Below are 23,759 nucleotides of genomic sequence, written 5' to 3' on the forward strand. Positions count from 1 at the left end.
ATTCCAACATACACTACTATGTAGTTTAACAAAATTTGACAAAGTGCAGTCAAGATCCAAGGACAGTGACTGCCTCTAGGATAGGCAAAAGAAGTCTGAGAATATCTTTTTTTTTTTTAAAGATTTTATTTATTTATTTGAGAGAGAGAGAATGAGAGATAGAGAGCACAAGAGGGAAGAGGGTCAGAGGGAGAAGCAGACTCCCTGCTGAGCAGGGAGCCCGATGTGGGACTTGATCCTGGGACTCCGGGATCATGACCTGAGCTGAAGGCAGTCGCTTAACCAACTGAGCCACCCAGGTGCCCAAAGTCTGAGAAGATCTTAAAGGAGCATCCTCCCCTTAACCAGAGTCTTTAAGAAAAAAGTAGTATAGGCCAAAGGGCAAACCAGTGGTACAAAGGCATGCAGATGTGAAGCAGCAGAGTTTAGGCATATGCTTTGGATGACTTACCAGAGACCATGTTATTTAGGAGCACACATTCTGGAGCTGGACTACCTTGGAGGTCCTGCTCCTAAGGACCTACTCTGAGACTTTGGGCAGGCTACTTGTAATGTTTCTCCGTGCCTCAGATTCTTTACCTATGAAACAGGGATTATAACAATACATACTTCACAGGGCTATTGTCAGAAGTCAGTGAGTTAGTACATGTGTAAAATGCTTAGAAGACAGTGGGCAAACAATAAATTTTAGCTGCAGGATACAGAATTAATATACAGAAATCTGTTGCATTTTTACAGAATAATAACAAAATACCAGAAAGAGAAATTAAGAAAATAATCCCATTTAAATCACATCAAAAGGAATCAAATACCTAGGAATAAATTTAACCAAGGAGGTGAAAGACCTGTACTCTGAAAACTGTAGACACTGATGCAAGAAACTGACGATAAATGGAATAGATGGAAAGATATACTATGCTGATGAAGTGGAAGAATTAATATTGTTAAAATGTCCATACTACACAAAGCAATCTACAGATTTAATGCAATCCCTACCAAGACTCCAAGAGTATTTTCACAGAACTAGAATAAGTAATCCTAAGATGTGTATGGAACCACAAAATACCCCACATGACCAAAGCAATCTCGAGAAAGAAGAACAAAGCTGGAATAATCACAGTCCCAGATTTCAAACAATACTACAAAGCTACGGTAATCAAAACAATATGGTACATGCACAAAAATAGACACATAGATCAATGAGACATAATAGAGAACCCAGAAACAAACCCAAGCTTATATGGTCAATTACATACAAAGGAAGCAAAAATATATAATGGGGAAAAGATAGTCTCTTCAATAAATGGTGCTGGGAAACTGGACAGCTACATGCAACAGAATCAAACTGTACCACTTTCTTAAATCATACACAAAAATAAACTCAAAATGGATTAAGGACCTAAATTTAAGACCTGAAGCCATAAAACCTCTAAAAGAAAACATAGACAGTAATCTGTTGGATATCGGCCTCAGCAATATTCTTCTGGATCTGTCTCCTGAGGCAAGGGAAACAAAGCAAAAATAAACTATTGGGACTACATCAAACTTTTCGCACAGCAAAGGAAACCATTAACAAAATGAAAAAGCAACATACTGAATGGGAGACGATATTTGCAAATGATATATCCTATAAGAGGGTAATATCCAAAATATATAAAGAACTCATACAACTCAACACCAAAAAACCAAATAATCCAATTTAAAAAATGGGCAGAGGAGGGGCATCTGGCTGGCTCCATCAGTGGAGCATGTGACTCTTGATCTCAGGGTCATGAGTTCGAGCCCACGTTGGGTGTAGGGTCTACTTAAAAGAAAATTAAAAATAGACTTCGAAAAAAAAATGGGCAGAGGACCTGAATAGGCATTTTCCAAAGATGACATACAGATGGCCAAGAGTCACATGAAAAGATGTTCAGCATCACTAATCATCAGAAAAATGCAAATCAAAACCACAATGAGATATCACCTCATACCAGTCAGAAAGGCTAATATCAAAAAGACAAGAAATAACAAGAATTGGCAATGATATGGGAAAAATAGAGCCCTTGTGAGCTGTTGGTGGGAATGTAAATTGGTATAGCCACTATGGAAAACAGTATGGAGGTTGCTCAAAAAATTAAAAACAAATACCATATGACCCAGCAATTCCACTTCGAGGTATTTACCTGAGGAAAATAAAACACTAATTCAAAAAGATACATGCACTCCTATGTTTATTTGCAGTATTATCCATAATAGACAAGATATGGAAGCAATCCAAGTGCCCATTGATAAATGAATGGACAAAAAAATATGTTATACACACACACACACACACACACACACACACACATAGTAGGATATTATTCAGCCATAAAAAAGAATGTAATCTTGCCAGTGTGGATGGACTTAGAGGGTATTATGCTAAGTGAAATAAGTCAGACAGAAAAACACAAATACCATATGATTTCACTTATATGTGGAATCTAAATAAACAAAACAGAAATAGATTCATAAATACAAAGAACAAGCTGGTGGTTTTCAGAGGGGTGAGGTGTGAGGGGGGATGGGTGAAAGGTGAAAAAGATTAAGAAGTACAGACTTCCTGGGGTGCCTGGGTGGCTCAGCTGGTTAAGCAGTTGGCTCCTGGTTTCAGCTCAGGTCACCATCTCCCAGTCATGATCTCCCAGTCCTGAGATCAGCCGGCATCAGGCTCTGCACTGAGCATGGAGCCTGCTTAAGATCCTTTCTCTCCTCTCCTTCTGCCCCTCCCCCCACCCCCACTCCCCATCTACCCTGCTCCCACATGCACGCATTCTCTTTTTTTTAACATAACTTCAAGATTTTATTGTCTTCATAATATAACAAAATATTAAACTTAGAACTGGATCACTTGGCCCTTTCTCTTATCTCCTCCCAGTTCAAAACTCTAGCCAGCATTCTCTTAGATCTGCAATTGGGCTCAACACATTCAAGCCTCAGCACAATCTTCTTTGTAGTTTTAGGCTTTTTCCAAAAAATCAGCTTAGTCTGCCCACCATAGCCACTCTGCTTCCTGTCATAACGTCACTCTCCCTGAGCATAAAGAGAATCTTTGCCTTTCTTGTACCGTGTTACTTTGTGGAGTAGGTACTTGCCACACTTCTTGCAGAAAGTCTGCCAGGTTTAGTAACGTTCACCATGTTTGTGAAAGCACTATTGGCATGGAAACAAAGGCGCGAACTCTCTCTTAAAAAAAAAAATTTAAGTACAAACTTCGAATTATAAAATAAGCCATAGGGATGAAAAACACGGCATAGGGAATACAGTCAATAATATTGTAATAACTTTGTATGGTGACAGATGGTAACTACACTTACAATGCACATTTCATAATGTATACAATTGTCAAATCACTATGTTGTACACCTGAAACTAATATAGTATTGTATGTCACCTATACTTCAATTTAAAGATTTTATTTATTTATCTGAGAGAGAGAAAAAGAGTATGAGCACAAGCGGGGGGGAGGGGCAGAGGGAGAGGGACAAGCAGACTCCCCGCTGAGCAAGGACCCTGGGATCAGGACCTGAGCTGAAAGCAGACGCTTAACCAACTGAGCTACCCGGGCATCCCTAAAATCTCATCTAATCTGTACTTGTTTCCTTTCTTCTTTTTGCTAGACTATACACTTGTAAAGTAAGGACTGTATCTTATTTATCTCTATACCCCCAGAACGTACCCTAAGGCCAAGTCCATAACAGCCACTAATCAAGCAACTCTTTCAGGTACTAGGGAAGGGACTGCCAAAAGCTTTTGCCTAGCCCCCTTTACTCCCCTATTATACCCTCAATTCCTACAATTATTTGGCTTCCTTGAGCTCCCTTCTTTGTTTCCACCTCCTCCCTTACTCTGCTCCAGAGATGTTCATTGACTAATGGTGCTCTCTGGTCTCTCCCCCAGCAGGTGTTCCAGTGCTTCCTTTTCCTCTCTCTCCACACCTATATTATCTAAACAGCCTCTGCATCACTTATTCTGCAATTACTAAAGGGTGAAGGGAGGCTGAATTTCTCAACCATTGGTCTCATACCTATTCATGAGAAGTAGAATCCTCTGGAAAAGGGAAAAGCAGGTAAGATGGTAACCAGAACATAAAGCCTTCAAACATAGCCCCATCTTAAGGAAATCCTGTAGATACATTTGTACAATCAGCTAACATCTCACTGGGGTTTTGGGAGGTTCAGAAACTGCTGGGGAGAAGAGGGAGGCATGATGGGCAGGAAGTTCAGCTATATGTTAATTTTTGTTTTGCAAATTTCAGGGTTCCCCTCCCCCCCGTCCCTAATAAACATCTTCATTTTCTCCCAGAGCAGAGACTCAAAGAGGAAGAAAATATGAAGATCCAAAGTCTAAGAACTAAGAAGATACAAGATCACAGCTATAGACTTTAGAGATAAAGCAGGAAGGTCAGATGCAGGTCTCCCTCGAATCACAACTCTGTACTAACTGCCCTCTACCCTGAGCAGCATCTCCCCAAGAGTGGAAATTGCTGGTAGAACATTAACTACCCAGGACCAGAAGGAAATGGAGCCCTCTGACGTGCCTCTCTCTACTCATTCTCCTCAGGCTTCCTCTGAGAGAACAATTCAAGGCCATATTCCCAGCCCCAGTATTTTATGTTTTTTTTTTTCCTGTAAAAAAGGCCGAGGGGGGATCACAAAGCAGAAATGGGACACTGAAGAAAGTCACATTAAAAAGAGCAACTTAGGGGCGCCTGGGTGGCTCAGTCGGTTAAGCCTCCAATTTTGGCTCAGGTCATGATCTCAAGGTCCTGAGATTGAGCCCCACATCAGGCTCCGTGCTCAGTGGGGCATCTGCTTGAGATTTTCTCTCTCCCTCTGCCCCTCCCCCTGCTCTCTCTCTCAAATAAATAAATAAATCTTTAAAAAAAAAAAAAAGAGCTGCTTAAGCATGCTTTGTTTAAAGGTCAAAGTCTTGTGAAACATGCCAGTCTCCCTTCACTGCCTCTCTGTGTCAATGAGCCTTGCCCCATTTGAATCCAGAACTCCTCTTGTCTGGGGACTAGAGCTAGAAAGGAAAAGGGGAACTGGGAATAGGAAGACAAATAAATACAAGCAAAGTGGGAGGCCCCCTGCGGTACTAGGTATGATTATTAAGGAAGTGAAACTGGTCTTCTTGTAAGGTTCAGACAGGTGTTGAGAGAAACTACGTGAAATACCAAAATGTTTTGAGTAACAAAAGAACTCTTGGAATAAATGTATAGCCACCCAGGCCAACTATTTTTTTTTCCAGGACAACTACTTTTAAGGTGGCTGTATTTATCTGGATATGAGATACTTGTAAAAGGAATCCTAAAACTCATGTTGAGTCTCATAACTTTATTGTCCGAACTTAAATGGGACCAAGGAACAACTTGATACTACCAGTAGGTTGAGAAGAAAAGAAAGACAGGAGTGTATATGGTGGCAGAGATGTTGGAGATGAAAAAAGAAGAGCCAAAGAGAGGTGTAATACAAAAGGAACAATACATTCCTACTGTAAATACAGAGGGTAGCAGTGATTTAATTACAGTTAAAGTCAGTTATTAGGCCAGCTTCCCCAGTTGAAGCTTTCCTGCATGACTCCATCAGCCAGCCCTGTGTGGTCCAGGGGTACAGTGGAGTGGGAGTGGAAATGGGCAGAACCAGACACTAATTTCTCCCACTTCTGTTTAAACCCAAGAAGGACTTTATTCTCCTGCACAGGAGAATTGGACTTTGCACATTCGTTGGCTACTTTACATTAGATAGAGAAATTTGATTAATGTCAAATCTTCAGAGTCAGCTGTAAAACTTGCCTGCCAGTAAATCAATAAATTAAAGAGCAAGAGTTATTAGTGCTTCGTGTGCTTGTGAGCTTATTCTGTGAAGCAACCTCTGTTCTTTTTATTTAAAGATTTATTTATTTAAAAGAGAGAGAGCATGTGCATGAGTGGCAGGGGGGGCGGGGGGGGAGTAAAGGGCAGAGGGAGAGAGAATCCTCCAGCAGACCAGCAGACTCTGCTCTGAGGAAGGAGCCAACGTGGGGCTCAACCCCAGAATCCCAGGACCCCAGGACCATGACCTGAACTGAAACCAAAAGCTGGTCGCCCAACCGACTGAGCCACTCATGCGCCCCTACAACCTCTGTTCTTTAGAATCTTTTTTTTTTAAAGATTTTATTTATTTATTCATGAGAGACAGAGAAGCAGAGGGAGAAGCAGGCTCCCATAGGGAGCCCAATGCGGGACTCAATCCCAGGACCCTGGGATCGTGACCTAAGCCGAAGGCAGACGCTTAACCATCTGAGCCACCCAGGTGCCCTCTGTTCTTTAGAATCTTAAGTCCTGGGCCACCGGGCTGGCCCAATCAGTAGAGCATCCGACTCTTGATCTCAGGGTCATGGATCCAAGCTCCAAGATAGGTGTGGAGGCTACTTAAAAAAACAAAAAATCTGAAGTCCTCCATATGACCCGGCAATTCCACTCCCAGATATATACCCAAGAGAAATAAAAACTATGTCGACACAAGAGCTTGTACACAAATGTTCATAAGCAGCATGATTTGTGCTAGTCAAAAAGTGCAAACAACCCAAATATCCATCAACTGATGGATGGATAAACAAAATAGGGTGTGTAATGGAAAATCATTTGGCAATAAAAAGAAATAAAAATAAAATACTGACACCTGATACAACATGGATGAATCTTAAAAACGTCATGCTAAGTGAAAGAAGCCAGTCACAAATACCACAGATTGTATGATTTTATTTATATGAAATATCCTGAACAGGCAAATTCATAGAGACAAAAAGATTAGTGGCTTCCAGGGAATGGAGAGAGGAGATGGGGATGAGGAGCGATTGCTAATGGGTATGGGGTTTCTTGTTAGCGTGATGAAAATGTTCTAACACTGCAGTGATGGCTGTCATGCCATTCTGTGAACTTACTAAAAACCACTGAATTATACATTTTAAATGGATGAATTGTATGGTATATGAATTCTATCTCAAGCTGTTACTTAAAAAGAAATTGAAAGGTCTGGAAAAGGACAGTGTCAGCCGGCTGGAGTTTAGGTTCAGTTATACTAGCCCACAAGCCCATTAAGACCCATAGCCAGCCTGTAACACTGCAAAAATCTGAACTTTTGCTTTAATTAAAACAAAACAACAAAAACTGATATCAAGGCCTTGGACCTCATTTGTGCTCTCTCCCTACCAGCTCTATACCACTTGTTCAACTGACTTAAGAAGAAAGGTGTCCTAAGTAACTATGGAAATCATTCGTTGATACCACAAATATTTATTGAGCATCTATTATATGAAAGGTACTTTTCTGGGGCGCCTGGGTGGCTCAGTCGTTAAGCGTCTGCCTTCAGCTCAGGTCATGATCCCAGGGTCCTGGGATTGAGCCCCGCATCGGGCTCCCTGCTCGGCGGGAAGCCTGCTTCTCCCTCTCCCTCTCCCCCTGCTTGTGTTCCCTCTCTCGCTGTGTCTCCCTCTGTCAAAATAAAAAAAAATAAAAAAAATAAAGGAAGGTACTTTTCTAGGCCCCAGGAATTTAACACATCATCTCTGCCTACAAGGTGCTTACAGTACATTCATCAGATGGTCTCAAGAGAGCATAGTAAGTGCTACAAAAGGGGTAAGTGCTGGGAACTTCAGGAGCATAATCCAGGGTTGGTGTGTTAGTGTAGTAGATTACAGAAGTAAGGTACAAACCAAAGCCTGAAAGATAACTCAAACTGATAGGAAAATAAAGAGGCATGACAGGAGTGTTCTAGGCAGACAGAATAAGTGCAAAGGCCCAGACTCATAGAAGCAGGGAATTTCAGGAATTAAAGTACTTTGGTGTGGCTGGAACATAATGTGCAAGAATTGGGGTGAGGGGCAGGACTGAGACAGAGGAAGCGGAAGTACACTGAGGTCTTTTAAATTTTAACAGGAAAAAAACTTGGAAGCCATGCTGAAGAGGTCAAAGTGCAGCCGGAGGGCAACACAGAAGGACTGAAGGACTTTAATAATGGAAAAGGATGCGATCAGAAGTTTGTTTGATAAGGGCCACTCCAGCCACAATGTGGGCAAGGGGCTGGGAGGGGACCCAGAATTAATTAGGCTGGAGGCAAGGAAGGGAGTCAGAGAGAAGATGTTGCAGGGATCCAGAGAAGGAGATGATGGGGGCCTGAGTTAGTAGTGTGAGTTACGTTGGAAAGGAGGAGACAGGATAGAGATAGGTAGGCGGTAACACCGTCAAGACTGACGACTGACCAGCTGAGGGAATGACGAAGGGAAGAGGCAGGGTGGTAGCAGGTTTCTGGCACAGATCACTGTGGGCTACCAGCACACATCTATTACTATAATGATAACTATTATTATTTTTAAAGAGCCAGGTTTGGAGGTAAGACAGTTTGGGACATGCTACATATTCAAAAGCAGGTACCCAACAGACAGTGGAGATACACAACTCAAGAGAGATGGATTATGACTGAAGTCACAGAGGGCCTGGTGAGTACATACAGGAAGAGAGGAGGGCACAGGACAAGACAGACCTCTAGACACCAATGGCATTTAGGGGACGGACAGATCAGAGGAGGTGGCAAAGAGAACTGAAAAGGAATGGGCAGATTTGTGGGGAGCCACCAGAGTGGGGGCCACGGCAGCAGTCTGAGTGAAGCAGTGGCCAACAGGGGCAAGGGCTCTATGACATCATGTAAAACAAAGGTGAGAAGGGTTTATCCTGTTTGGGGATAACTTCACCATTAGAAACCTGGGTTAGAGCAGTTCTGGTTGCACAGCGTGGGAAGAGAATTAACTCTATGATGCTGAGGAGTGGATTGGAGATAAGCAAATGGAGACACTGGTTAAAAACAATACTTTTAAGAAGTTTGTCTATACAAAGGAAGACAGTGCTAGAGCGGAAGTCAGCAAGAGGAATAGGGTTCAAAAAAGAGATTTTTTTTTTTAAGATTTATTTATTTGAGAGAGAGAGAGAGCGAGCGCACGCGTTGGGGAGGGGCAGAGAGAAAGGGAGAGAGAATCTCAAGCAAACTCCATGCCAAGCGTGGAGCCTGATGCAGAGTTCAATCCCATGACCCTGAGATCACGACCTGAGCCGAAACCAAGAGTCAAATGCCCAACTGACTTTGCCACCCAGGCACCCCAGGGGACTTTTTTTAATATGAGAAAGACATAATATATTTAAATATGGAAACAGATGCAAGGAGTTTGTAGTTTTATATTATGATCATGATCTTTCCCCTAAATCCTCCCCTTCCTTCTTACAGGAAACCTGGAGAGAAGATCTGTCTTACAATAGGCAAGGCACTAAGTATTTTAAGCCAGGGCAGCTTCAGTGCAGATGTGACTAACCAACATGTTTGCGAACAGGGTGACTCTCATGCTCCACTGACATCTGCTCTCCTGCCAGGGTCTTCATTCATGGCCACACGTAATATAAAACCACTGATTTTCTCATCATCTTTAAAACAGTCTATATTCTTCTAAAATGAGCCTTTCAAAACCCTAAGTATTTGCTAACTTATAAAGATCCAGTGGAGACACAGTTTCCCTTTCCTCTCCCTCCTTTTTTGTGCGGGCAGCAGAGTCTCCACCCCTATTTCTGTGGGAGCGCTTACTTGCTATTGTTCTTAGAGAAGCTGTGGTTTCAGAAATAGAAAAGGGAAGAATCTGCCAAAGCAGCAAGTGCATAGGAGGTGCTCACCCTACGGCTGACGGTCAGAAGGCTGTCCTGCCTGCCCACTGGGCAGTTACTCAAAGATATCATTCCCACTTTGCCTAAAAACTTCACCCCATTTTATTAAATTACTTGATATTTCACCCAATTCATTTAGCAAATGATTCTGAGAAGGCTAGGGAGTTCTCAGCTATACATGAATCACTTGAATGGTCAGGTTGCTTTCCCCCACCACCTACCTCAGATCTACCACACTGAGTTGGGGCTCTGACAGGGTGGGGTTGGGAAGAGGACTCAAAAGCAAGGAAAATTTGGGCCTTACATGTGAAGCAGGGTGGGCCTCATTCAGGTACTATAGTGGAGCGCTGATGGAAGTGTCCAAGTCCTATGTGGCTGAAATATTGGAAAAGGGAGAAGAGTTCACATGAGAAGCATTCAGAAGATGAAAAGGTATCAAAGGTAAGCATCATTTTAAAAGTGGCCTTATGTTAATCCAATTCCAGGAAAGGTAGATCAAACTCTTTTCCTTTCTCTAGAATATTTCTAAAATCTAGGATCTAGGGGCTCCTGGGTGGCTCAATCTGCCTTTGGCTCAGGTCATGATCTCAGGGTCGTGCGATCAAGCCCCACGTCGGGCTCTCCGCTCATCAGGGAGTCTGCTTCTCCCTCTCATTCTCCCTCTGTGCGCTCTCGCTCTCTCTCAATAATAAAATCTTTACAAATAAATAAAATAAAAAATAAAATAAAATCCAGGACCTAAGTGTATTAGTCAGGGTTCTCCAGAAAAATAGAACCAATAGGATGGATATGTATCTAGATACAGAGATCAGACAGACAGACAGATAGATAGACAGACAGATAGACACACAGACAGACAGATAGATAGACTGATAGACAGACAGATAGATAGATAGACAGATAGATAGAGATTTATAAGGAATTGGCTCACTTGATGAAATAGGCTGACAAGTCCCAAGATCTGCAGGGTAAGTCAGCAAGCTGGAGACCAGGGGAGCCAATGGTGTAGTTGCAGTCCGAATGCCAGCAAGCTCCAGACCCATGTTTGGCTCCAAGAGCCAATGTTTCAGTTCAAGTCTGAAGGCAGAGAGAAGCTGATGTCCCAGACAGCCAGGAGGAATTCTTTCTTACTCAGAGGAGGGTCAACCTTTTTCTTCTATTCAAGCCATCAACTGATTGGATGAGGTCTGCCCACATTAGGAGGGCAATTTGCTTTACTCAGTCTACCGATGTAAATGTTAATCTCATACAAAAACACCCAGAATAATGTTTGACCAAATATCTGGGCACCCCATGGCCCAGTCAAGTTGACATGTAAAGTTAAACATCACACTAACCAGTAATACAGTTCTCTCACATGGCTCACTCAACATTTACAAGGTCCTGTGCTATGAAATACACATAGCTAAATTAGATCCCTTCTTTCTAGTGGGAATAGGAATGATAACCGAAATATAATTCTAGTAATAACATTAAGTACCATGAGGGGGTCTAAAAACTGAGATGTTCAGGGTAGGGCGAGACTATTTCTTCCACAGGGTTTCAGGGAAAGAGTGTAGCATTTCAGCAGGGAATTAAAGGATGATGATAATGGCATAAAAGAGCAAGGCATTCCTAATGAAGAAAAGAAAAAGAAAGACAAAGAATCAGGAAAACATGCTGAGTCATCTAGTTTAACTGTCATTTAAATAACTGAGGAGAGGGACGCCTGAGTGACTCAGTTAGTTAAGCATCTGCCTTTGGCTCAGGTCATGATCCTGGGGTCCTGGGACAGAGTCCGTGTTGGGCACCCTGCTCAGCAGGGAGTCTGCTTATCCCTCGCCCCCGTTTGTGCCCTCTCGTACATGCGCTCTCTCTCTCTCTCAAATAAATAAAATCTAAAAAAAAATTAAAATAAAGTATATGAGAAACAAATAATCTGTGTAATGGTAAGTGGTAAAGGGAACCCAGAGCTTCCCAATCTCCCCAATAGGACTTTCTAAGAAACCCACAACTTTTGGCCTAGAACTGTTCTGAATTGTTTCAATTCAGCTTTTAAATATTTCTGAGAAATAACTTACTTCCCATTCTGCTAACTTCTCCCATCTCCTAGAGTTCCTCTCCTCCAGTCCTCAGTATGCCTAGTTGCCCATTAGGCTACAGGTTTAAAAGGCTTTTGAGGGTGCCAGCAACCAGGGGCTGCCAGTGTGGTGGGGGAGCAGGGCCATCGGAGAAGCTGTGGTGGGTCCTGAGTGGTCAGGACGACGGACCTCACAGGTCCTGGATGCCTCATCCCTTAGGGTCAACACCAGGTTGAAGTGGTTTGTCATATGCTTCGTGTGCGGCACTTTCTTCTCTATCCTTGAAACTGGATTGCTGTGGCTTCCTGGTGGCATAAAGCTTTTTGCAGCATTTTATACCCTTGGAAATATTGCTGCATTAGCCAGGATGTGCTTTTTAATGGGACCCATGAAGCTGAAGAAAATGTTTGAAACAACAAGACTGCTTGCAACAATTATTATGCTTCTGTGTTTCATATTTACTTTGTGTGCTGCTCTTTGGTGGCACAAGAGGGGACTGGCCTTATTATTCTGCATATTGCAGTTCTTGTCAATGACTTGGTATAGTCTGCCATACAACCCACATGCAAGGGGAGGTTGTTTGACTTCTGTCTTGTTGCTTCTGGTCTTCTAATGATTCTTACACAGATACGTAAATTTTAGTATATGCACATTAAAATATGATATAAAAGGCTAAATAAATAAATAAATAAAGGCTTATGAGGAGGAATCAGCATATTTCATAAAACATATTTCAAGTCCAAAACAATGAATTTCAAATTCATGAAACAAATACCTACCATCACCCACTATGTATCATGTACTGTGATAAGTCATAGGAATACAAAAATGAATAAAAATATGTTTCCTGCCCTAAAGGAAGCCACTGTTCACTTTGGAACAAAGACTCATCACGAGATGGAGAATGTCTTTGGAAACATCTTGAGAAAGACTATGCAAAAGATATCTTCAAGGTCAGTCCTAACCTGGAAAGCAATTTCGTCTAGTTTGTGACCACAGGAGAAAGGGTACCCACCCTACCTTCAAATCAGTGCCCAGTAGCTGTTACACAAGTCACGGTGGTGGAGCCAAGCAAGGCCCACTGAACACCTCCAAAGGTCAGGCATCAAGTTAGGCTCGGGTGGTACAAAGAGGAGTGAAATATCTAAGAAGCATTTCTGAACCACCTCCTGTTTACCAGGTGCTATGGTAGGTACTAGAGACCTGGTCCCTCGTGCTCGCTTGCATGCTCTCTCTCTCAAATCAGTAAAATCTTTTTTTTATATTTTTTATTGTTATGTTAATCACCATACATTACATCATTAGTTTTGGATGTAGTGTTCCATGATTTATTGTTTGTGCATAACACCCAGTGCTCCACACAGAACGTGCCCTGCTCAATACCCATCACCAGGCCAACCCATCCCCCCACCCCCCTCCCCTCTAGAACCCTCAGTTTGTTTCCCCAGAGTCCATTGTCTCTCATGGTTCGTCTCCCCCTCCGATTTCCCCCCTTCATTCTTCCCCTCCTGCTATCTTCTTCTTTTTTTTTTCTTAACATATGTTGCATTGTTTCAGAGGTACAGATCTGTGATTCAACAGTCTTGCACAATTCACAGCGCTCACCATAGCACATACCCTCCCCAATGTCTATCACCCAGCCACCCCATTCCTCCCCCGCAACCACTCCAGCGACCCTCAGTTTGTTTCCTGAGATTAAGAATTCCTCATATCAGTGAGGTCATATGATACATGTCTTTCTCTGATTGACTTATTTCACTCAGCATAACACCCTCCAGTTCCATCCACGTCGTTGCAAATGGCAAGATCTCATTCCTTTTGATGGCTGCATAATATTCCATTGTGTATATATACCACACCTTCTTTATCCATTCATCTGTCGATGGACATCTTGGCTCTTTCCACAGTTTGGCTATTGTGGACACTGCTGCTATAAACATCGGGGCGCACGTACCCCTTCGGATCCCTACATTTGTATCTTTCTGGTAAATACCCAGTAGTGCAATTGCTGGATCGTATGGTAGCTCTATTTTCAACTGTTTGAGGAACCTCCATACTGTTTTCCAGAGTGGTTGCACCAGCTTGCATTCCCACCAACAGTGTAGGAGGGTTCCCCTTTCTCCACATCCCCGCCAACATCTGTCGTTTCCTGACTTGTTAATTTTAGCCATTCGGACTGGTGTGAGGGGGTATCTCATTGAGGTTTTGATTTGGATTTCCCTGATGCCGAGCAACGTGGAGCACTTTTTCACGTGTCTGTTGGCCATTTGGATGTCTTCTTTGGAAAAATGTCTGTTCATGTCTTCTGCCCATTTCTTGATTATTTGGATTATTTGTTCTTTGGGTGTTGAGTTTGATAAGTTCTTTATAGATTTTGGATACTAGCCCTTTATCTGATATGTCATTTGCAAATATTTTCTCCCATTCTGTCGGTTGTCTTTTGGTTTTGTGGACTGTTTCTTTGGCTGTGCAAAAGCTTTTTATCTTGATGAAATCCCAATAGTTCATTTTTGCCCTGGCTTCCCTTGCCTTTGGCGATGTGTCTAGGAAGAAGTTGCTGCAGCTGAGGTTGAAGAGGTTGCTGCCTGTGTTCTCCTTTAGGATTTTGATGGACTCCTGTCTCACGTTTAGGTCTTTCAACCATTTGGAGTCTATTTTTGTGTGTGGTGTAAGGAAATGGTCCAGTTTCATTCTTCTGCACGTGGCTGTCCAATCTTCCCAACACCATTTGTTGAAGAGACTGTCTTTTTTCCATTGGACATTCTTTCCTGCTTTGTCAAGGATTAGTTGATCATAGAGTTGAGGGTCCATTTCTGGGCTCTCGATTCTGTTCCATTGATCTATGTGTCTGTTTTTGTGCCAGTACCATACTGTCTTGATGATGACAGCTTTGTAATAGAGCTGGAAGTCCGGAATTGTGATGCCGCCAGCTTTGCTTTTCTTTTTCAATATTCCTCTGGCTATTCGGGGTCTCTTCTGGTTCCATACAAATTTTAGGATTATTTGTTCCATTTCTTTGAAAAAAGTGGATGGTATTTTGATGGGGATTGCATTGAATGTGTAGATTGCTCTAGGTAGCATTGACATCTTCACTATATTTGTTCTTCCAATCCATGAGCATGGAACGTTTTTCCATTTCTTTGTGTCTTCCTCAATTTCTTTCATGAGTATTTTATAGTTTTCTGAGTACAAATCCTTTGCCTCTTTGGTTAGATTTATTCCTAGGTATCTTATGGTTTTGGGTGCAATTGTAAATGGGATCGACTCCTTGATTTGTCTCTCTTCTGTCTTGTTGTTGGTGTATAGGAATGCCACTGATTTCTGTGCACTGATTTTATATCCTGCCACTTTACTGAATTCCTGTATGAGTTCTAGCAGTTTTGGGGTGGAGTCTTTTGGGTTTGCCACATAAAGTATCATATCATCTGCAAAGAGTGAGAGTTTGACTTCCTCTTTGCCGATTTGGATGCCTTTGATTTCTTTTTGTTGTCTGATCGCTGTGGCTAGGACTTCTAATACTATGCTGAATAGCAGTGGTGATAGTGGACATCCCTGCCACGTTCCTGACTTTAGGGGGAAAGCTCTCAGCTCTTCCCCACTGAGAATGATATTCACTGTAGGTTTTTCATAGATGGCTTTTATGATATTGAGGTATGTACCCTCTATCCCTATACTCTGAAGAGTTTTGATCAAGAAAGGATGCTGTACTTTGTCAAATGCTTTTTCTGCATCTATTGAGGGGATCATATGATTCTTGTTCTTTCTTTCATTAATATATTGTATCACGTTGATTGATTTGCAGATGTTGAACCAACTTTGCAGCCCAGGGATAAATCCCACTTGGTCATGGTGAATAATCCTTTTAATGTACTGTTGGATCCTATTGGCTAGTATTTTGGTGAGAATTTTTGCATCCATGTTCATCAAGGATATTGGTCTGTAATTCTCCTTTTGGATGGGGTCTTTGGTTTTGGGATCAAGGTAATGGTGGCCTCATAAAATGAGTTTGGAAGTTTTCCTTCCATTTCTATTTTTTGGAACAGTTTCAGGAGAATAGGTATTAATTCTTCTTTAAATGTTTGGTAGAATTCCCCTGGGAAGCCATCTGGCCCTGGGCTTTTGTTTGTTGGGAGATTTTTGATGACTACTTCAATTTCCTTAGTGGTTATAGGTCTGTTTAGGTTTTCTATTTCTTCCTGGTTCAATTTCGGTAGTTGATACATCTCTAGGAATGCATCCATTTCTTCCAGGTTATCGAATTTGCTGGCATAGAGTTGCTCATAATATGTTCTTATAATTGTTTGTATGTCTTCGGTGTTGGTTGTGATCTCTCCTCTTTCATTCAAGATTTTGTTGATTTGGGTCATTTCTCTTTTCTTTTTGATAAGTCTGGCCAGGGGTTTATCAATCTTGTTAATTCTTTCAAAGAACTAGCTCCTAGTTTCGTTGATCTGTTCTCTGTTCTTTGGTTTCTATTTCATTGATTTCTACTCTGATCTTTATTATTACTCTTCTCCTGCTGGGTTTAGGCTTTATTTGCTGTTTTTTTCTCTAGCTCCTTTAGGTGTAGGGTTAGATTGTGTATTTGAGACCTTTCTTGTTTCTTGAGAAAGGCTTGTATTGCTATATACTTTCCTCTCGGGACTGCCTTTGCTGTATCCCAAAGATTTTGAACAGTTGTGTTTTCATTTTCATTGGTTTCCATGAATTTTTTTAGTTCTTCTTTAATTTCCTGGTTGACCCATTCACTCTTTAGTAGGATGCTCTTTAGCCTCCATGTTTTTGAGATCTTTCCGACTTTCCTCTTGTGATTGAGTTCTAGTTTCAAAGCACTGTGGTCTGAAAATATGCATGGAATAATCCCAATCTTTTGGTACCAGTTGAGACCTGATTTGTGACCTAGGATGTGATCTATTCTGGTGAATGTTCCATGGGTACTAGAGAAGAATGTGTATTCTGTTGCTATGGGATGGAATGTTCTGAATATTTCTGTGAAGTCCATTTGGTCCAGTGTGTCGTTTAAAGTCTTTATTTCCTTGTTGATCTTTTGCTTAGATGATCTGTCCATTTCAGTCAGGGGGGTGTTAAGTCCCCCACTATTATTGTATTGTTGTCAATGTGTTTCTTTGCTTTTGTTATTAATTGCCTTATATAATTGGCTGCTCCCATGTTAGGGGCATAGATATTTACAATTGTTAGATCTTCTTGTTGGATAGACCCTTTAAGTAGGATATAGTGTCCTTCTTCATCTCTTATTACAGTCTTTGTTTTAAAATCTAATTTGTCTGAAAGAAGGACTGCCACCCCAGCTTTCTTTTGGTGTCCATTAGCATGGTAAATGGTTTTCCACCCCCTCGCTTTCAATCTGGGGGTGTCTTTGGGTCTAAAATGAGTCTCTTGCAGACAGCATATTGATGGGTCTTGTTTTTTAATCCATTCTGTTAGCCTGTGTCTTTTGATTGGGGCATTTAGCCCATTTACATTCAGGGTAACTATTGAAAGGTATGAATTTCGTGCCTTTGTATCGCCTGTAAGGTGACTGTTACTGTATATTGTCTGTGTTCCTTTCTGGTCTATGCTGCTTTTAGGCTCTCTCTTTGCTTAGAGGACCCCTTTCAATATTTCTTGTAGGGCTGGCTTCGTGTTTGCAAATTCCTTTAGTTTTTGTTTGTCCTGGAAGATTTTTATCTCTCCTTCAATTTTCAATGACAGTCTAGCTGGATATAGTATTCTTGGCTGCATATTTTTCTCGTTTAGTGCTCTGAAGATATCATCCCAGTCCTTTCTGGCCTGCCAGGTCTCTGTGGATAGGTCTGTTGCCAATCTAATGTTTCTACCATTGTAGGTTACATATCTCTTCTCCCGAGCTGCTTTCAAGATTTTCTCTTTGTCTCTGAGACTCGTAAGTTTTGCTATTAGATGTCAGGGTGTTGACCTATTTTTATTGATTTTGAGAGGGGTTCTCTGTGCCTCCTGGATTTTGATGCCTGTTTCCTTCCCCACATTAGGGAAGTTCTCTGCTATAATTTGCTCCAATATACCTTCGGCCCCTCTCTCTCTTTCTTCTTCTGGGATCCCAATTATTCTAATGTTGTTTCGTCTTATCGTATCACTTATCTCTCGAATTCTGCCCTCGTGATCCAGTAGTTGTTTATCTCTCTTTTTCTCAGTTTCTTATTTTCCATCACTTGGTCTTCTATATCGCTGATTCCCTCTTCTGCCTCATTTATCCTAGCAGTTAGTGCCCCCATTTTTGATTGCACCTCATTAATAGCCTTTTTGATTTCGATCTGGTTAGATTTTAGTTCTTTTATTTCTCCAGGAAGGGTTTCTCTAATAACTTCCATGCTTTTTTCAAGCCCAGCTAGTATCTTTAAAGTCATGATTCTGAACTCTAGGTCCGACATCGTACTAATGTCTGTATTGAGTAGGTCCCTGGCAGACGGTACTACCTCTTGTTCTTTTTGCTGAGATGATTTTTTTCATCTTGTCATTTTGTCCAGAGGAGAATAGATGAATGAGAGAACAAAATACTAACAGGTTAACAACGTCCCCAGCAAATATACTCTAAACAAATCAGAAAAGACCTGAAACCAGGGGGAAAGAAAGGGAAAGAAAGAAAAAAGAAAGAGAAAAAAAAAGAAAAAGATAAAAACAAACAAAAACAGAACAAAACAAAAAAAAACCAGAATATGATCAAATATGATCAGGCTAGCGCATAGATCAGTGCCACACACTAAATTTTGGGTGTATTTTGGTCTGTTAGAAGAAAGTGCCTCCTAAAATTTTAAAGAAAGAAAGACTTATGTATGTACAAAATAAGGGTTGATACAATGAAGGGATGGGAGATGACTGTAAAGATGAAAATTATAAAAGATTTTATAAAAGGAATTGATAAGATAAGTTGTTTGAAAAAAGAAAGGAGATTTAAAAAAAAAAAAAGAAAAAAAGGGAGAGAATGTGATCAGGCAGGAGACTAGAACAAAGCCATACACTAGTGATTTAGGGTATATTTTGATCTGTTAGAAGAAACTATCTCAAAATTTTAAAGAGAGAACAACTTATATATATATATATACATGCCAAAAATAAGGGTATCTACTATGAAGGGATAGAATGACTCTAAAAATGAAAAATAAAATAAATTTTTTTTCAAAAAGGGATTGATAAGATGTTGATAAGAAAGGGAAAAAGAAAAATTCAAAAAAAAAGTTAAAAAAATTAACTTTGAAAGACTAATGAATCATGGTAAAAAAGCCATGAATTCTATGTGCAATATTCCCCTAGCACTGGAGTTCTCCCATTCTCCTTGATTGGTAAACTTGGTCTTGGCTTGCTGGCTGTTCGTGCTGATATTCTGGGGGAGGGGCCTGTTGCCGTGGTTCCCAAATGTCTTTGCCGGAGGTGGAATTGCCCCGCCCTTGTCAGCCCGGGCTAAGCAAGCTGCCCGGGTTTGCTCTCGGGAGCTTTTGTTCCCTGCAAGCTCTCGGTACAGCTTTGGAGGACGAGGGTGAAAATGGTGGCCTCCCAATCTCTGCCTGGAGGAGCCGAGAACTTGGGGCCCTGCTCCTCAGTGCACCCCCAGAGAAAAGCAGTCACTCCGGTGTCCCCGGTCTCTGGCCGCACTCCGTGCTCACCTGGCCTGTGACCGAGGGTTTCTATCTCTGGCACCCGACCCCATGTGGAGTCTCCAAACCCAGCAGATCCCTGCAGTGCGCTCCCGCGCCGCTCCTCCCGGGGGAGGAAGGGGAGTCTCCCCGGATCTGCCACTTGTTGGGTCCCTGCTGGAGGAGCAGTGGCCCGACTGGGCCGCGGATCACAGTTTATGGCCACCCCGAGCTGAGAGCCCACGCCTCGGCTCCGTCTCTGCAGCCGGCTTCCCCGCTCCGATACCTGGCAGCTCCGCCGCACTCAGGCACCCCCCGTCTTTCTGTGACCCCGAGGGTCCTGAGACCACACTGTCCCGCGAGGGTTCCACCCCCCGCTTAGCCACTGGAGCGACATCGCTCCGCGGAGCCGGCTTCTAAAAGGTCCAATTTTGTGCTCCGTGGCTCTATCACTTGCCGGAAGCGGCCGAGGGAGGCCCCCTCCCCCGCCATCTACCCTCCCGAATATCGCCTCGGATTCACTTCTCGCACGTCCTACCTTCCAGAAAGTGGTCGCTTCTCTGTTCAGAGAGTTGTTGCTATTCTTCTCTTCGGTCTCCTGTGGAGTTCGTAGGTGTTCAGAATGGTTTGATCCCTATTCAGCTGAATTCCTGAGACCAGACGAAATCCAGGTCTCCTACTCCTCCGCCATCTTGCTCTCAAATAAATAAAATCTTTAAAATAAAAAGAAGAAACTACACTCATTATGGGTACCCATCTATAGGTACAGATGGAGAGGAGCATCCTAGGGGAGCAGGGGCAGCAATCACCGACCTCACCTATCCTGTGCCTGGGGTTTCCTTGCTGAATTGCCCTGGTTGTAGCTCATCTTCCTCCCACAAATTGACTCCATTTTGTTTTCCACTTTGATAGTCAAAGTGATCTCCAAACACAAATTTGATCATGTCAATGCTCTGCCTAAAATCTAGGTGTAGCTGTCCATCACCCAGAGGATAAAATCCAAGTCAGGCTCTCATTCAGTCATGCTGATTCCTCCTCAAAAGCCTTTATTTATTTATTTATTTATTTAGCCTTTTATATCCAAACTGCTTATTTCTAACCACCATCCCTCTGTATTCCCTGTTACAACATACTCAACCGCTTGCAGTTCCCTGAATATAAGACCCCTCACACCACTGACTTTGCACATGCTATTCCCTCTGCTTGGAAGACTCTTTCCTCAATTTTTATTCCTCCTTTAGAATTTTGCTCTTGAAAAAAGAAAAAGGAAAAAAAGCTTTGTCTGACCAGTCTCAACACCTCCACCCTCATCTCAGATGAATTATGAGACTCTCCTCTGTGTTCATGTAATACTCCATCTGTCCCTCAGTCACAACACTTGTCATTCTGCTCTGTAACTGCTCTGTAACGCCTGAGCCACTCAGGCGCCCCTCTATGTTTGACTTTTAAAGTACCTGCAAAGAAACTACTGACAGGGGGCGCCTGGGTGGCTTAGTGGGTTAAGCGTCTGCCTTCGGCTCAGGTCATGATCCCAGGGTCCTGCTATCGAGCCCCGCATCGGGCTCCCTGCTCTGCGGGAGGCCTGCTTCTCCCTCTCCAACTCCCCCTGCTTGTGTTCCCTCTCTCACTGTATCTCTCTCTGTCAAATAAATAAATAAATAAATCTTAAAAAAAAAAAAAGTCAAATATAGATACAGGTTCTAACGTTAAGCTGCTTTCAAAGGAGTGAGAGATGTGTACTCAGTCAGATAAAGAATAGAGCATAATGACAATGCAGTCATGCTATTAAAGTTATCAAAAGGGCAGTGGGAAGGCATGGCCACCACCACATTGTTTTCCAGAGCTGTTCTTAAAACCACCCTAATTATACTGGCTAGATAAGAACAAATCTTTTCTACTTAGTTCAGCCAAGACTGACTAATTTTTTCAGTAGGAACTAACAACAGGAACAATAAGAGAAAAAAAATACAAAAGAATTTTTTTCACAGACAGACATTTTCAGCAAAGGATAGCCAGAGCCTAACCAGAGAATTCCCACTGGATACCAGATGCGGAGGTCTAAACTTCCTTGGACAACAGATCCAGTTCCTCAGGCCCCTAATTGACTCCCTAAGGATTTGGCCTGACTTAGTTTTCACTCCCTTTCAGGAAAACTTGGGTGGTGCCATATGTAAACTGATAGGTCCCGATTGGGGGGTGGGGGGAGGTTTCCTTCTCTTTCTGCTCTCTAGGCTCCTCTCCTGAACTTTAGCTTGGCCTGAGCTTACTGGCAGCCACCTCCTTTGCTCTACCTACAGATCACTATAATTTTGAAACCCTGGAACTTCTCCTGAAATTCTGCCTGAAACTCACCTTTCTCTATCTTTTTTAAAAAAACTTGTCTGGGGGGGGGGCACCTGGGTGGCTCAGTTGGTTGAGTGTCCAACTCTTGGTTTCAGCTCAGGTCATGATCTCAGGGTGGTGCCATCGAGCCCTACATTGGGCTCTGTGCTCAGCAGAGCTGAGTCTGCTTCTGTACCTCTGCCCCGCCATCCCCCGCTCGCATGCACTCTCTCTCTCTCTCTCTCAAATAAATAAATAAATCTTTTTAAAAAAAATCCTGTCTGGAATATCTGCCTTTATCTAACCTTTGTTAAGGATGGTTCTATCCTTTAGGGGTATCCAACTGGTTTCCTCTCCTTCCCCTGAACTTATGCTGCTTGGTCTCCTCTCGGATATTTTCCTGGAATGCCCCTCTGCCGTCCTCCTAACCTCTGAACATTTGCACAGTTCACTTGTTCAGGAAGCGTTCTCTGAGCAGCTTAGTCCACAGGGCAGCTCTCCTATGTCTGAACTCTAAAACCCCTCATGTCAGTTATACTTGGGGCCCTGTGTTACATTATATACCATCCCTATGAGGTTGTGATTTATATGTTTACCTGTCTCATTACCCCTGACCCCACCCAGACTGTAACCTCTTTAAAGGCAAAGAATCGGGGATGCCTGGGTGGCTCAGTTGGTTAAGCGTCTGTCTTCGGCTCAGGTCATGATCTCAGAGTTCTGGGATTGAGTCCCGCATGGAGCTCCTTGCTCAGCGGGGAGCCAGCTTCTCCCTCTGTCTGCCACTCCCCCTGCTTATACTCTCTCTCTGACAAATAAATAAATAAAATCTTTAAAAAAAAAAGGCAAAGAATCTCATTTTTATATTCCTCCCATCCCCCAACTGCCTCCACCCATGACTGAGAGCAGTTACTGAGCACCTACAGTATGTGAGTTGCTATTCTGGTGCTTTATGTATGTTATTTCACTTGATCCTCACAATTTTCTCACAAATGAGAAAACTGAGGGTCGAAGAACATGAATAAAAGGCCAAGGCCACCCAACTAAAAAGTGGCAGAGCCATGAAGGGATTCCAAAGCCTTGTGGCCTCTAAGCCCAGCTGGCACCTCAAGTGGGGCAGGCGTGCCGGAACCACTCGTCAATGACCAAGCCTTTCCCAGGGCGAGGCGGAGAGCCAAGGTACACCACACCAGGCAGCAGAGCCAGCTTGACACCGCCCTCCTCTGAAGCCCACATCTGGGTCTCCCTGGCTTCCTGGCACTAACCCTTCATCCTGTGCCAATTTAGGCAGTTAGCCCTACTCTGTTCCACAGGTGGCTTATTTGGAAGCCCTGATTAAATGCATAACACGTCAGGAAGTGAGAAGTCAAGCTCCTCAGAAGCAGAGTTAGAGAAGTGGTTCTTGAGCCCCGGCTGGCTGGAAGGGCCACCCAGTTTCAGCTCTTGTGTTTTCCTTTCGGGGCCTGTCAGGCAACTTTGGGATGACAAGGACGAGACTTTTGCCAACAAGCCCTGTCTGAAAGAGAGATCAGTAGAAGCCCTGACACCATGGAAGCCCCAGGGACTCCAGTCCCTCCTGCCTCACCCAGACCCAGGGCCACATCTGCCACCTGCCCACGTGGAAGGAAGCTTCTCCACTCTGGTGGTAACAGGTACCATTTACTGAGTGCCTACTATGGGCCAAGCACTATACCCGGTGCTTTAAGTGTTTATCTCAATGAATTCTTGTTAACATGCTGTGAATACAACATCTAGTACAGTAGTTAAGGACACAGGCTTCCGGGTCAAACTGCCCAAGTTCAGAATCCCAGCTCCACCACTTGTGTAACTGCACTAACTGACACCTGCTGCTTGACTTCTCTGTGCCTCAGTTTCTTCATCTGAAAAACTACACTAGCAATGGCAACTACTTAATTCCCAGAAATGTATGAGGATTAACCGAATTAATAAGTGTAAGGTGCTCAATGCATTTGACATTTTACTATTATAATAACTATTATGTAAGCATCATCTCCATTTGACAGGAGTATAGCAGTTTAAGTCACTTGCCAAGGTCATGCAGTTAAT

General features: G+C 42.7%; 3 long non-coding RNA genes across 5 annotated transcripts in view; 1 reads left to right on the top strand and 2 right to left on the bottom strand.

The window, feature by feature from the left end:
• LOC113935484 overlaps window positions 1–19,953 on the bottom strand; it is a 40,461-nt gene extending 20,508 nt beyond the window's left edge. For 2 of the 3 annotated variants that reach the window (XR_003524041.1, XR_003524040.1), the window contains exons 1-3: window positions 19,912–19,939; window positions 10,011–10,081; window positions 452–579 (exon numbers count right to left, since the gene is read on the bottom strand). This is a non-coding gene — a long non-coding RNA (uncharacterized LOC113935484). Of the gene's footprint in view, window positions 1–451; window positions 580–10,010; window positions 10,082–19,911 lie in introns of all 3 variants that reach the window. The other variant, XR_003524042.1, reaches the window with a different exon arrangement.
• On the top strand, window positions 7,485–12,740 carry LOC113935485. Its single transcript, XR_003524043.1, has 3 exons — window positions 7,485–8,715; window positions 9,279–10,147; window positions 12,625–12,740. It is a non-coding gene; the product is annotated as an uncharacterized LOC113935485 (long non-coding RNA).
• Window positions 19,954–20,043: 90 nt separating the features above from the next.
• The window catches only part of LOC113935483, a 36,347-nt gene continuing 32,631 nt past the window's right edge, over window positions 20,044–23,759 (bottom strand). The window contains exon 4 of the long non-coding RNA XR_003524039.2: window positions 20,044–20,086. This is a non-coding gene — a long non-coding RNA (uncharacterized LOC113935483). The remainder of the gene's footprint in view (window positions 20,087–23,759) is intronic.

The sequence above is a fragment of the Zalophus californianus genome, chromosome 17, assembly GCF_009762305.2.
Source record: "Zalophus californianus isolate mZalCal1 chromosome 17, mZalCal1.pri.v2, whole genome shotgun sequence".
Classification (NCBI taxonomy): domain Eukaryota; kingdom Metazoa; phylum Chordata; class Mammalia; order Carnivora; family Otariidae; genus Zalophus; species Zalophus californianus.